The 16,005-nt window shown below is 41.1% G+C and overlaps 1 protein-coding gene across 2 annotated transcripts in view; it reads left to right on the forward strand.

Moving 5' to 3' along the window:
* The window catches only part of GPC1 (glypican 1), a 329,611-nt gene that overhangs the window by 69,949 nt on the left and 243,657 nt on the right, over positions 1 to 16,005 (forward strand). The window lies entirely within an intron of this gene.

Consider the following 16,005-nt stretch of genomic DNA (forward strand, 5'->3'; position numbering starts at 1 on the left):
GATGCTTTCAGAATCCATTTGAGGGAATCTGCATAATTGATACACAACACCAGTGACCCAGCCTGAATGACTTAAAGTCTTTATTTTCATCTCGGGTGGTTCAGAAGCAGCCAGTGGATTTTGTAAGGCTCCATTAAGATGTTCAGGTCTTCAGGCGCTCTAGCAATGGGGACCATGTGAATACCTGAGGACAAATAGCCTAGGTTTCATTAGCAAGATAAAATCCGCAGGGTGAAACATGGGAAATCAAATGCAATGAGGAAGTGATTGTGAGCTGGTTATGCATAGTGTCAGCCACAGCAGGCTGAAGAGTAATAAAAGGAGGGAAAATGATGAGCTCTAAATTGCAACAATTGCCCTACAAGCCTTGACTGCTGCAAGACATTTCCTTCCCTCTGTCAGTCCTAGTAAGGGTTAGCAAGCTTTTTAATAAAAAGCCAGCATGGAAATTTTTTTGACAATATACACCGTTCAAAGCGTTGTTTCTGTGAGTAGCATGTTATATTACCAATCCCTCTTTAGATTTTCATCTTCATCCAGGCATAAAGGCTTATCCCAAAATGAGGAGAACTCAGGTGGATTAGTTTCCTCTCATTGAACAGAAAGTATTTGAATTGCCCGGGCTGTAAGCTTGGTGATTCTGGTTGAGGCTTTTCGAGGGGCTATAAATTTCCCAAGGATGAGATACAGATAAACACCACAGGCTTCATTTTAAAGACATTTTACAGATCATTACTTTGCTCGTTAACAGTCCTCTCTTTCATTCTCTGATTTTTCTCATTCCCTAAACCCCATGGATCACTACAGTGCCCATGCCTTGGTTGCCAGGGTATGTGCGATTGCAGCCCTTATGGGCTGGTGGAGTTTTGCTCGGGGTCCACAGCAAGGCCTGGCCTTCCAGAGGGTTCCCATAGTGAAGACTTCAGCAATATTCAGGAGGGACTGAGTGTTCTGAAAATAATACATCCAGAGTCATACAATACTCATTTCCGGTAAGGTGGTGAGCGTCATATTGCCAGATTTATCCCACGTTCAGCTCTCCAAGTCACCACAAATCATTGGATGAGTTGCTTATCCTCTCTGTGTCACCATGCTCCGTTTAAATTGGGGATAAAGTGTAGTATTACTTCACCTGCCAGACACAGTGGCTTTGCACTGATGACTTCACGTTCTAAAATAGTGATCAATATAAGCACTTAGTTTCTCCCACCTTCCTGTGCAGTTCCTGGTGTCTCTGCATGAATGGCTCGTGATGGGCACCCTTGAGAGATGGGCTGTGAGACCGCTTGGGTTCGATCCAGTATGGCAGGTCCCAAGTTCTTGAACACTTTGCGGCAGCACAGCGGTCATACCTGTTCTCTGTCAAGTATTAGCGTGGTAAGCAGTGCCGGTCTGGAAGACAATGTTTATTCCCTTTCCCACTCTAGTTTCAGTAAGGTTTCTAAACATAGTCATAGATATTCTTCTATTCCAGCTTTCTCTGTAATTACAGAGCAAAGAAGCATATCTTACAGAGAGACTGCACTTTCAGGGGGAAAAAAAAGCTTGGTGGAGTATGGAAATCACATTAAAAATTATCATATCAGTAACCATGAATAAATTGTCAGCACCATTCAGCCTAGCACTATAATCACTATAAAGCACTTTAAGACACATTTATGTTTAGCGTCCAGTAAGAGTGAGAAGCTTATAATTTAGCTCTGATAGATGCACTAGTAAATGCCTCTTTAATAAGTGCCCTGGCTATGCAGGGCTCTGCATTATTTGCTAAGTCTTTTGCCTGAGAAAGCACTAACATATACGGTGTATAGCTGCTTCAACAAGCCAGATAGGTTTTGTACAAGTGAATCCAACAAGAAACAGGTACAAATCAGATAACAAAAACAAACCAACACGGGAAATGCAAAGCCTGAGCTGAGTTTCAGGTCCTCACCTTACTCTTCCCATTGGTGAAGAGACTCAAGCCCCTCTTCTCCCCAAATGGGCAAGATGTGTTAAACTCCTACAAAGAAACTTGTGCAGCTCTGGGACAGGCTCCTCCAGACATTCAGAAACTTCTCAGCCCCATATCCAGTGGGATGACACACTCCAGGAATTTGCCAGTGCCCCCTTGAATAATGAATTTGCCTTTGCCTGAAGGAGCAGAGCGATGCTGTGCTATATATAGGTTACTAGAGAATCAGCTTTATTGCTGGCTACGTGAACATAGATTTGCAATAACAGGGCCAAGTTACAAAGCAAAAAACCAACAAAGCATGTTATCAAAGTTAATGCTGAATAAGAAAGATCCTCTTTAACTTCTGCAGCCTTTCAGTTGCTTATGAGGAGGCTAATTAGCCAGTTGAACCTAGTCCAGGGTTAACATGTCCTGGAGAATTCTTGAAGGAATGTCTTTCCTACTCTTGTTTGAAGTTGGGTCTGTGCTACCCAGACCACAAGATGGTTTCCTCTTTTCTATAAACCAAGTGGAAAGATCCAGCTTTGTTTTCTTGTCCATTCACGATTCTTGTGTTTGGAAAGTTAGGATATCATATGGCCATGAAGATGTTTGGGTCCTTTTGTGTCCTCCCCTAACATTTTGATTAATATACCTATTTCTGGTCTCTCACTAGATCACATATTGGCTTCATCTTTGTGCTTTTTCTTGTTCATTACTGGAGCCTTAAGACATAGCAGCAAGATTTTATAAATCTTACATCACAACAGTTTATAATTCTACCTGCCTTTTAACAGGACAAGTGAAATTTACTACTAGCAACCCATAGAGTTCAAAACCACTATTGAAACATGAAGGAATTAAAAAATGGAGATAACACCTCTTATAATTTTCACAAGATCACATTTAGAGTCACCATTGCAGGTAGTATACAGGAAAATGTGTTACTTTGGCTAGGAAACACTGAACCTGTATAATTCATTGTTCAACTCTACTGCAATATTAGTCTAGGTCCTTGTATTAACAAAAAAAATTCACTGTGATTAAATGGAATTAGTGGATGATACGGTACTTAATGCAGAGGTAATAATATGACTTCCCTCATTAGTGCAAGACTGGTATAGCTTCTTAATTGATTTTAATCAGCATTTAATTAGAAAATGTGAATCCCCTGTGGCTAATTCATATTTTACACTATTCCAAGGTAGACTATTATTTCTTTTCTACAAGTGGCATCCCAATTTCAGGTTAGGAAAAATATGAAATCTTGTCTTTGACTCGTGACCTTTGAGGGTTTCGTGTATAGAGATTGTACGTCATAGACTTGGGCTGTTTATCAGCTGTAAGCCTCTAAAGGTCACCATCACCTGTCTGAGGAAAGAATCACTTTTTCTATCTTAGCTTTTACTCTGGAGTGGAGTTTCTTAGTGCCAAAGTACCTCACAGACTGTTGTACTTACGCAGCATGTATCCAAGTATTTCTTGGGGAACCAATCCAAGGACTCTGTGTTCAGAATTTGTGGTAAGATGGAGACAAAAGTTTTATCATTTATGAAAGACTGAGAATACCTGTGAGTCCTTATATTGAAAGCATGGTGAAAGGTACTCAAATGAAATACCATATTGTTTCAGCTCCAGAAAGAATGACTTGAAATAGAGAGGGAGAATATCCTACTCTTTGAATGAATAATACAAAGAAATCCCTGTGCTAGCATGATATGAAAGTTTTATTGCATTCTGGATTTTCAATTGTGCTGTATTAAACCATATTAATATTTGGTTTTTCTAGGGCAGTCAAAAATCATCTGTAATGATGAATTTTTCATTTACACTAGTGCCAAATGATCAGCCTTAGTGCTCCAAGGTCAGTCAATCATTCCACTCTGGTGGAACATTTCTGCCTTTAAGGCAAATGAAACTTTTTTCTTACTATCTCAACTGCAGATAACTTATGGGACAAACTCACTAATAGCTCATCTTGTGTGCCACGGCTGTTGCCCTATGATCCATCAACATACCTAAAATGAAAAGTGATTTCCCTGGAGACAAGGGGTAGAGCTGCTCATAGCTTTTTTGTGTACCTGGTTTCAGATTCTCTAATAAGCAGCTGGATCAAGCAAAGTCTCACTATCCAGCCATGCTGTGGCTTGCTAAGAAGGAAAAAAAAACCCCGAGAGTCTGATCCAGACCTGAGTATAGTTTCATGGAGATCTTGATTCCAAAGGGCTTCAGAACAGCAATTTCATTGAGGCAAAGAAGGACAACAGGACTGTGAAGTCAGCTATGCAGATGAAAAGTTAGTAGCCAGCCTTTCTCGCCTCTATCCCAAGCTCAGATGGCTGGCCACATCTTACTATAGGTGGTTTTTAGCACTTCATTGTGGCTTTCATCTAAAAGCATTCAGAATAGTCATCATTCCCACCACTGGAACAACATGAGCTCACACTGAAGCAAAATAGCATTTAAACAAAGTGACCTCCGAAAACATTAATCCTAATAGTCCATTTTGTAATGGAAAGGTACAGGATTATTGCCTGAATTGTGGTTTTTCTGTAAGCTTGATGTATGCTGTAGATTTCTTATAATCATTTGCCTCAGTATAGTGAAGGAGAAGGCAAGCGTGGCTGGCCTTAAACTCTTTGCTTACAATGTCACTTCCAGACAAAAGCATCTGACCCTTTGGTTTCTAGCTTTGTTTGGCACAGAAGTGTAACTACAGGGATTTTTCAGTGACATTCACTCATTTTATCTTTATTTTAATATTGCTGTTCTGAGATTGGTCATGTATTGAAACAAGTAGTTATATCTGTCTGCATGGTGTATTTAGCCATACAACACAATATTCCTTTCTTTGCTCTATGTAATTTTTTATTGCTTGTGTTCTGAAGCCTTTGAATTTAGCTCAGACTTCAAGGCTGAAAGCTGTTGATTTCTGAAAGGTAAAAATGAACAAACAAAAACTCTTCCGAAGCTCACTACATCAACATAGTTGTTTGCAAACCAGCACCAACAAAAAGGCTGCTGAAGGGACCTGCTTCTTTCTGCTCCAGATCCTTGCTTTGTGCTGTGTGCCAGTCCTGCTTTCCCCCTTTTAATTTCTTTTTTAATAGTACATCTTTGTTTTTTCTTTTCCACCTGCTACTGCACTTTTCATCTGCCTTCTGTCTTTGCCTGTCTCCTACAGCTCTGTCAAGTTTCTCTTCCAGGGCACCTTCCATCCTGAAGATAGTATTTTTTGAGAGAACATCTTCCAGTAAAATATCAGCAGACCAGGTTCTTATACGCCCCGTAATGGCGGAAATCAGACACCCTATACAGTGAGCAGGATTTGCCAGAAGCTGTATTCAGAAGCTGTAGCATTTTACTTTTGTACTAACGCATTTAAGCTGGCAGGAATAATTCAAGTGTGAGGCATGACACGAAGTGTAGTTGGATCTCAGGCTGGTTTAGTGAGGGAAATACTGTAAATCCACTCCAACGGGTTGGTTGTTTTGGACTTTCACAGAGAGAACATGACACCCTTTTGTGTCCATCTCCGTGATACTTCAATGAGCTGAGGTGCCCAAATCCAAGTTAAATGTAATCTGCAGTTGGCATTTGTTGGTGTCTGGATAGGCAGTCTTCATTTTGCATCTGTATTTATGGTTGTGTGTGGACATCATTAGGCATTTGAAAACACTCTAGCACTGGTCTAATTATGCTCTTACTAGGACCAATGGTAAAACTACTGTTGACCTCACTGGAAAGAAGTTTGACAAATGCCAAGTGGTTTTGAAAATCCCACTTAAGTGTTCTACAGTTGTCCTGCTATTTTAGAGCCTTAATGAATAAGGATGTTAAGAACACTACTTAACGGCCATTTTCAGGCACCTCCTGCAGTGATGGCTGCTGCTTTTGCCAAAGCCAAGATAGAAGGTGAGCATTATACAGGAGTTGCAGTAAATGACCTACCCCTGTTCACCCTGAGATTCTACTTAACACGAGACATTTAAGATTTACACTTAGAAGTGCTTATAAATGTAGTTTTGTGGTATGCATGTCTAAAGCAGTTAGAACTGCACATCAGTAGCATGTTGTTCTCCATCAAAGACAAAGAGGCATGAGAAGCATATGGGAAGTTGAATAAAATCTGCTCTTGTGACAAACTTGTAAAGTGGTTGTTCTCCACGTTTCTTAAAAAATTACAGTCTCTTCCCCCTTTTTTTAACTTGAATTTCATAAGTTCTGAGTATGAGATTATTTTTCTTCCTTCTCTGTACTGAGGGTATTTGTAGAAGCACAATAAAAATACAGAAAGAAAATGGAGAGTCTACTGAGGACAGGTGACCTAATTTTTATGGCTTTATGTCCCAGGTCTCACCAGAATGTCCAAGGACAACATCAACTAGCTCACAATTACTAATTATGAGGAAGGTTGGCAGGGAGACCTGAAATCTTTTTATTAGACCAAGTAATATAGCTGTGAGGAAAAGGAAAAGATCCGGAGTAAATAAGACCTTCTACAAGTTCTTTACAAGTAGGACTGTTGGAAGATGCATGTCTTTCTGACAAAATCATGTTGGTTGTTACCATGCAAACCTTCCTAATTACTATTAATGTATGCTTTGGATGATTTATTTTTTCATGTTTTAAGATTCAGGGCCTTGAATAGACCTGCCTTCCAGAAGATGTGTACCTGATGATTTTGTGGAACATATGCTAAACTTTGACTGACACATTTTGGAGTGGATTTATCAGAGTTGATGGAGTCAGGTCAGTGCAGTAGTGCTGGTTGAGGAGCTGGTCAATACACAAACACAGGGGAGAAATAAGGGAAAGTGTGAGTTAAGAAGCTATTGTGAAAATTAGTAGTTACATATTTAAAGAATTATGTGAGGGGAGGGAGAAGAGAAGGCGATGCATCCCTTTCAACAAAGAAGAAAACTCCAAATCAACACTGAAAAAAACAAATTACAAGGTCATTGGATTGACAATGAATAATAGACCAGCTAAGAAAGGCAATTGTGTGCTTCCATTCTTAAGAAAGCCATTTCTTCTGGCGATCAACCATCCCAGTCAGAGACTGGAATCTTATTATAGTAGGAAATGAGTTGTTCTGCTGACTTCACACATGTAGTGAATTGGCTGCAGAACTTCTACAACAAAGTTCTTTTAAAACAAGTAGCAAATTGCACAGGAGATTTGTTAATATCGTTAATATCTTATGTTAATATTGTAAGAGAAGATCAGGTTCGTGACCACCTGAGGAACCTGAACGTACATGAGTCTATGGGACCCGACGAGATGCATACCAGAGTCCTGAGGGAACTGGATGATGTAGTTGCCAAGCCACTCTCCATGATATTTGAAAAGTCATGGCAGTCAGGTGAAGTCCCTGGTGACTGGAAAAAGGGAAACATTGCACCCATTTTTAAAAAGGGTAGAAAGGAGGACCCCAGGAACTACCGACCTGTCAGCCTCACCTCTGTGCCTGGGAAGATCATGGAACAGATCCTCCTAAAAGCTATGCTAAGTCACATGGAGGACAGGGAGGTGAGTCGAGACAGTCAACATGGCTTCACCAAGGGCAAGTCCTGCCTGACCAACCTAATGGCCTTCTATGATGGAGTGACTACATTAGTGGATGAGGGAAGAGCTACGGATGTCGTCTGTCTGGACTTCTGTAAAGCCTTTGACACAGTCCCCCACAATATCCTTCTCTCTAAATTAGAGAAATATGGATTTGATGAGTGGACTGTTTGGTGTATGAGGAATTTGTTGGATGATCGCATCCAGAGGGTAGCAGTCAATGGCTCAATGTCCAGATGGAGATCAGTGACAAGTGGTGTCCCTCAGGGGTCTGTACTGGGACCAGTACTGTTTAATGTCTTCATCAATGACATAGACAGTGGAATCAAGTGCACCCTCAGCAAATTTGCAGACAACACCAGCTGAGTGATGCAGTTGACTCACCTGAGGGATGGGATGCCATCCAGAGGGACCTGGACAAGCTTGAGAAGTGGGCCCATGTGAACCTCATGAGGTTCAACAAGGCCAAGTGCAGGGTCCTGCACCTGGGTTGGGGCAAACCCCAGTATTAATACAGGCTGGGGGATGAAGCAAATGAGAGCAGCCCTGCCGAGAAGGACTTGGGGGTACTGGTGGATGAAAAGCTGGACTCAAAAGAAGTGTGGCCAGCAGGTCGAGGGAGGTGATTTGCCCCTCTACTCTGCTCTAGTGAGACCCCACCTGGGGTACTGTGTCCAGCTCTGGGGTCCACAGCACAGGAAGGACATGGACCTGTTGGAGAGGGTCCAGAGGAGGGCCACAAAAATGATCAGAGGGATGGAGAACCTCTGCTATGAGGAAAGGCTGAAAGAGCTGGGGTTGTTCAGCCTGGAGAAGAGAAGGCTGTGGGGAGACCTTATTGCGGCCTTTCAGTACTTGAAGGGGGCTTATAAGAAAGATGGGGACAGACTTTTTAGCAGGGCCAGTAGCGATAGGACAAGGGGTAATGGTTTTCAGTTGAAAGAGGGTAGATCCAGACTGGATATAAGGAAGAAATTTTTCACTATGAGGGTGGTGAAACACTGGAACAGGTTGCCCAGAGAGGTGGTAGATGCCCCATCCCTGGAAATATTCAAGGCCAGGCTGGATGGGGCTCAGAGCGACCTGATCTAGTTGAAGATGTCCCTGCCTATTGCAGGGTGGTTGGTCTAGATGACCTTTAAAGGTCCCTTCCAACCCAAACTATTCTATGATTCTATGAGTATGCCTCACAGCATTCAGTTATGTTAATACTGTCAGAATGCACACAACATATGGGGTTTGGGTATAGATTTAAACATGTAAAATTTGACTCTCAAATTAGATTTATTATGTTAGTGTTAGACAAATACTATCTGAAAGGACACAAATGCAGTAGTTATCAAAATAAAGTACCAACCAAAAAGATTGAAGTAGCATGCCCAGTCTTGGCTGATTTATGTACTGAACTTTATCAGGATACCCCGTGTTAGTTTCTGATTTGTATGAAGTGATTACACTGTGTGATGGCAGCAGAAGTCCCAAAGATCTGATTGCAAAGATTAGTAAAAGGCTCTGTATTATTAAAATACTGTCATTCTTCCTTCTTTTTCCACAAACACAAAGGAAATATATTTTGAGATATAATAAAAAGCAACACTTAAAAATTCTGGTGTCCTTTGTTGAAAGTTACAGGATATGCCATAACTCCCAGCGTATCAGGTGAATGTGATGCAATCCAGAGGGTAACACAGAACGCCTGCTGAGAGACTAACAATAGACCATTCACTAAAAAAGCACCAGTAATTAATACTAGAGTTACACAGGGTTATAGGCTAGTTAGAGGCCTGGTGTAAATGAGTTTAGCTCTAATGGTACCCTAATTTACACCCATGTTACATGGCATTTAAACCTATTTACAGTATAAGCATTAGTTTTTATAATTTGTCCTGTCAGAGGAGGGATTCTCATCTATTTTGCAATGTGTAAGTGCTGGTTTCAGCATCTGCCAAGAGAATAACAGTCAGGTCAGCTTTTCTGGTTGGAAGCTGTTGTTCTGTTGAAAGTAATTGCAGTTTTCGTGATAAAATGTTGTATGTATTATATTAAATGTACTCCTATACTCTTGTATTGAGCAATGGTGTAGTTATGCATATATCAGGGATTTCCACTGTAAAAACCAACCACCTATTCTGAAGACTTTAGTATAGCTGTAAAAGCTGATTATACATTGGAGTGTGAGTGTAAAGATCTTCAAGAAAGAGCTCTTTAGCACACATAAAAGATATCTCTACATAATGGCTTATAAACATCTTCCCTCAAAACCTGACAATATTGAAGGGAGATGATGAAGAGCTACTCAAAAATCCATTTAACTGATAAGCTGAATGGTCCTAATAACTGAATTTCAGGCATCACAGTGAAATAAGTGAAAACACATTCTGAAGTGAGAGTCTCAGCCCTAAGAAATCCTGCCCTTTCAGGACAGTTTCTACACACAGTGCGTTTTTTAGAACTTATTTAATATTGATAATGTGAGCCCTTTTTGTACCCACAATTGGCACTTGCTGCCTGTCTCTCGGTGCCAGGTGCTGTAGGTGTAGTGGCCATGTAGCAGAGACTGTAGCAGATCCCATCAGTCACTGAGAGATTGTTCGTCAAAATGGCACAAGTCGATTTCATTTCTGGATAGGAGCTGCACCCGCTGTGTGTTTGACAAGTGCATGACCTAAAGGACTGTGATGCTGAGGGTCTGTCTATGCCCGCAGAGAGATCAGATCTAAGCTTGCTGTGCTGGATCAAAAGACAGAGGCGCCTCTGCTGGTGGCTGGGTGTGAGCCAGCTCACGCCTGGACATGGGTGTTGGTTAGGCACTGTCGTAGAGTTAATAAGATCTGCTGGGAGAATGAGCTGAATCATTCCCACACAGCCCAAGGGCAATGCAGTTAAACCAAGACTGAGGAGCCACCAGAGAACTTCACCATGATTTTCTTTCCTGTCTTGAGCTTTCAGTAACTTTTTGTAGCTTACACCATACAACAGTTACAGTTGACTGTTTTTCCAATACAAGAAGCATGACACAGGATAGTCCTGTCTGGACCTTGCTATGAAAGAAAACCATTACTTGAACCCTAGAACTGAAGCTAGTATGTAGATGCTAGAGCTCATGAGTAAAAACATGGCAGTCTCAACCAGAAATGATGGTCAGAAGGGCTATCTTTCTTCCAAATAAAGAAAATTAAGAGGACAGCACTCAAATGGGAAAAAAACCTAAACAGAAACTAGAAGTTGTGTAAGAAGAGCCTTTTAGAAAGCTACAGGGAAGGAAGATTACAATTTTAGATTCAAGGTTTTCTTGGTTCTGCAGTGAAGACAGCAATTAGAGAGAAGTGTGTGTGGATGAGAATTCAGTGCATTTAGCTTATCAAAAAGGAGAGGGGAGAGTTGTTTTAATGACTAGTGTCTTCATGGAGGGGGGAAACCATCTAGCAAAGATTTCTTTAAACCAGCAAATATGGACATAATGAAAACCTATTGCTGGAAGCTAATGGTAGACAAATTTAAATTAGAAATTAAGTGTGCATTTTTAGCAAGTGGGAGCAGTTCGCCACTGAGAAACATTTCTAAGGATATTGGTGTTCGTGTCTTCAGATCAAGAGATTCTTAAGGATATGCTGCATTCAGAGGCAAAATTTTGGATGTAGAGAGACCTAATGCGATTGCTAGATTCAATACAAGGCAGGAACTACAAGCGGGTGGAAGGAGTGGAAACCACTAAGTGCAAAATGAAATTAATTGCACCCTTAGAATGGCCACAGGGAGTGTGGGGGTGTGTGTAACCCCATGAGCCATGGGTTACAGCTTCCCCGGGAAGCCGTGAAGGACTTCTTTTCTAACCACACCAGTGGGAAACTGTACTGAGTTTCTCTGGACTGGAAACTGCTCTTTGCCTATCACAAGCAACCTCATTGCTCTTCAGTGTATCCTTTAGAGATTTTTTGGCAGTAGTTTATTCAGTAACTAGAATTTTCTGCTTACCAATTCGGTTTCAGAACATGAACAAAAAACCAAACAGAGGGTACAGATGGGAACAGCAGCTGAACAGGGCAGGGTGAAGCTCAAGTGAGTGACAGTTCCTAAGCAAAATGCTCTACATTTCTTAAACTCTTGGATTTTTGCTATTCTGACACAGCCTGTCTGGAAATAACACCGCCTGGGATAAGCTCTCCTTGTAGCAGTTGGTTATGTTGCAGAGAAGGAGCATTTATTTTTGCAGTAAAGGCCAGCGTGAGCACTCTGCTTGCACGGTGCAGCACAGCCCTGTCTCCTGTGGCTCTTTCCATAACCAGTTGGTTGGTGTGGTCTGAGTTCAGTGATGTTCTGTATGAGCCCAGGGAGTCCCTGTAACCTGCAAGATCAGAGCCCAAGTTTAAATGTGCCATAACTGGGCTTTGTTTTCTAAATAAGAGGCTCTGCTTGGCCACAAGGCTGAGCTCTGTGCTTGCCCGAGTTTGAAACTTCCCGTTATTCTCAAGTTCTACATCAGCTTCTTCCTGCTTCTGCCTCTTTCAGGGCTGGCCCTCAGGGCTTAATTTGCATATATGGTTGAAATAATTATGGATATAAATTAGATATGCTCTTTTAACTTCATCGCGTATCTGACTACCCCATTAAAGAGATTTAGGGGCACCTCCGGTCAGTGAAGGTGATTTAAACTAACTTGTTTCACATCATGTGAGTACACTTTGGTTTAGCTGGGTCTTGACCAGTAGAAACATCTTAAACTGTTCAAGGTTTGTTCTCAGCTCATGTGTGACAGCTCCCTTAGGGCCATTATATTTATATATACATATACATATATATATATATAAACTAATTTTTAATCTAGGTTCACTTAGATAAAAAATTTCAAATATTTAGAAGAGAAGGGAAAGAGCAACTTTCTTTCTTGTGAGAACTGAGTCTTCCTTGAAGACTGAGCACTTTGATAATTTTCTGCAGCAGTTATCTTCAACACCAGATTTTGGCAGAACATGATTGAATTAGGGCCTGAGGGTACAAATTCCATTTCAGGAGTGTGTTGGAAGAAGCAGTCTGCCAGCACAAAGACAGAGACGGTACCCGCCGTGTAAGAACTTGGGAACAGAAGGGGTAAGGTCAGGAGAAGGGGGGCATCGTGGTGTTCGTGACTGGAGATGGAGCAGCAAACAGAAGGCCTTGGCCAAAGTCCCCTTTGAAGTCTGCGGCAAATGTCTGGGGCCGATGCAGCCTCAGTATGGATGAGGGAGGCTGCAGGCAGTTATGCACTTATCTCGCCTGGTGGCAAAGTGCGCTCCGTATAGGCTGAGGGTAAGATGGATTTTTCTGATCCCAGCCCAGTATTTCAACAAAGTCCTTTCCTGTCCCTGTACATTTTTTTTTTTAAATATAACTTTATTTTATCCTAGCTATGGGATTTGAACAGTGGCAGTAAGTGCAAGTGAGCATCTTCTTCCATGCCGTTGAAGACCACCCAATCAAAAAGAGTACCGGAGAAGTTAGTGTTATGTACATGCTTCACTTAATCCACCACTAAACTTCAGCTACGTGCATTACACTTCTTTTGTTTGTTTTTAATCACTGTGTCACTTACGTTATTATTTGAAGCTGACAGCATTTTATTTAATTGAGAGCATCCACTTAATTCATTCTCAGTTTCTACAGTGCATATCTCTGATGTGTACAAGTAAGTTACAAACAGCATCTTGTTAGCAAGTGTAATAACAACATACTATTTGCATTAATATTGGTAATAAGCCTGTACTCTATGAGTTAAAACCTTAAACACTGGAAAATTGTCTTGCTTATTTCTTTCCATTACTCAGGTTCTGATGGGAGTGCATTTAGGACAGAGCAGGTACTAAAGATCTTTGTGGTGCTTTTGCCATGCTCACAGATAGAAAGGCATCACATACTTTTACTTTTGCAAAGCTGTTTAGTGATTGCCACTAACATACTTTATATGAGAGCATAGCAGCAATGACAGAGATGACTCTCTTGTCATTCTGACTAGGCCTGCACAGTAAGTGTGAGTGGTAGTTTCTGCTTCACTAATGGCCTGCGTTGAGATCAAGTCTAGGGCAGTCCCAAAGAGGAGAAAACACTCATCTGTGCTTCTCGGTTAGAGCTCTGCTGATAGTAACCCAGTAACTTGTGGCACAGGGAGAGGGAGCCACGGGCAGCACCTGGCAGAGGACAGCCCAGCAGCCCTGGCACACTGCCCTCGGCCCCTCTGCAGTGCCCGAGTCTCCAGGGCCTCCATTCCTCTCCCTGCTCTGCTCCATCCCCCTCTTACTCTCTTCCCAGGGCAGGAGTGGCCCAACTGCCCGTGCCCAGAGCAGTGAGGTTAAACCTTACGAAAAACCCGGAGCAAACTAGTAAATATCCACTTGGTTGGAATTGCCTATAAATCCCAGGGGCGATGGCACCCTGCAGCACAATGTGGTGCTCCAGAACAAACCTCGTGCACAAGCCATTAGAAAGGGAAGAAGGGGACAGAACAACTGATAGTTTTGAGTAACTGAAATACTTTTTGAAAAAGAATAATTTTTCAAAGTAAATTAAATATGAAACTTACTGTGTCAATATAGAGGCAGCAAGAAAATAAGATACTGGTTTACACTGGTTTCTCTTTAAACCAGTGTAAGCATCTTTCTTTAAGGACATGCATTGTGAGGAACTGCAAATTCAGGTCTTATCTGTGCAGTCCAGTTCTTCGGGCCCTATGACTGTTGACTCGAGTAAGCCTGCTGGTTTGGACTGCAGGAGTTGGATGTCTGCTGAGCAAAATGTGGAGGAGAATGAATAAGTATTAACCTTTTTCTCAGGGGTCAGAGCACAATCAAAATGCTCTTCCACAGAAAGTAACAGAATTAGATTAATTTTACATGCTACAGCTATGATTGTCCAAGTGTTATGGGGAAGGCAGGATAAATTCAGGCAGACAAGGTTTCATTAATTGAGGGAATTTCCAGGCTAATTTACAGGTGTTCAGGGACTTGACCTATTTCCATTTGAATAATAGCTGATGACAGAGTTCGATATGCACCAACCTTCTGTTTAAACAGAGGGAAGAATTGTTTTGGGTTGGGGCTTCTTAATTAGTATTCCACAAATATGGCATCGTTTTGCTAAGCCGAGCTAGCACTTATTTCCTTGTGAGATTTAAACTTAAAGGAAAATCAGTGTATTTAACTTTGCTCTATGTAAAAGATAAAAAAAACCAAACAAAACAAGCCACAAAACTTGTGCTGTATCTGGATGTTGATTTAAGTTTTAATCTGAATGAAGGGAAAAAACATAAAACTGTCAGATACTCTTTAGGCACTTCCTTTGACAATTAAACTCTAATTTTGAGTTTCATTTGTTTCATGGACAACTATTTTGGCTCTTCACTTTATCTAAAGTGGATGCTAATTAATGCTAAATTGCAGTTCCTAAAGTGCTACATATTATACTCACCTGAATACCAACAGTCACCCACCATTCATTGTATTGGTAAGAGGGAAACAATGAAAGAGAGGATGACAAGAAGCCAGGGAGGACAATTTTCCATCAGCTCTGGTCTTCCAGTTATTCATTGTAACTTGAAGTTACTTGCTGAGTTTTAAAATTTCAGCTATAATTTTTAACTGTAGTTTTTTTAGCCTATTTAGAAAGAAATCATCTCAAGCCCTCTGGGGAATCTGTTAATATTTAATGCCATTGTACTCTGACGTCAAAATTTCATGAGTAGGTAACCAAGAAATGTGTTTAGCTCACAACTTCCTTGAAGCACAGTGTAGCGTGGAATACATACCTCTAATAGTGGGTTAATTCAGCTGTTTTCAATGTCACTTTTCAGTTAATACAAAAACATTACGCTTGCCTAAGGTAACAGTGGCACTGAGCAGTTACCTCCTGGTAACTGTTGTTTGTATTTCATTATAGTCCTGAGTTCTCAACAAAGATATTTCTACTGGTCCTGCATGCTGTGCAAATACTTAGAAGAGGAAAGACCCCATCTCTGAGATGTTTGCAGTCTCCTAGATGTAATTAAAAGGCAATCCACTGGCTTCACAGATCTCCATAATAAGCTTTAAGTAGAGGGAGGTGCTTTAAATGTGTAGTCTCTCATTTAAAACCAGGCTTAACCTTTAGTATGGTACTGCCTGGCAGAGCCATCTATCCATTAATCCTTTAGATTACACGCTGACTTGTTTTCCATCCATTTCCATCTCTCTGCTCTGGCTTCTCCTGGCTGTAGGGGGAATACAGTATCTCTCACTGACCCAAAACCTTGGCATAAATCTTCCTCAGAGTATAGGATTCAGCATATACCAACTTTTAGAAGTAAACTTGTACTAATGGCAATCTTACTCCTAACAATCAGAGTAGTAGTAAAATTGCTCTACAGACAGCCCCAAACGTTGACATCAGATTAATGACAGATATCCACTACGCAAAACAATGCAAATTGGTTCCTGAGAATAACTTCTGTTCTCTGTACCATAATTTAAGAAACTGTTAAGTATAGACAGCTCCTG

Source organism: Nipponia nippon, unplaced genomic scaffold (genome assembly GCF_047370975.1).
Source record: "Nipponia nippon isolate SJK-2023a ecotype South Korea unplaced genomic scaffold, ASM4737097v1 scaffold_7, whole genome shotgun sequence".
NCBI lineage: Eukaryota > Metazoa > Chordata > Aves > Pelecaniformes > Threskiornithidae > Nipponia > Nipponia nippon.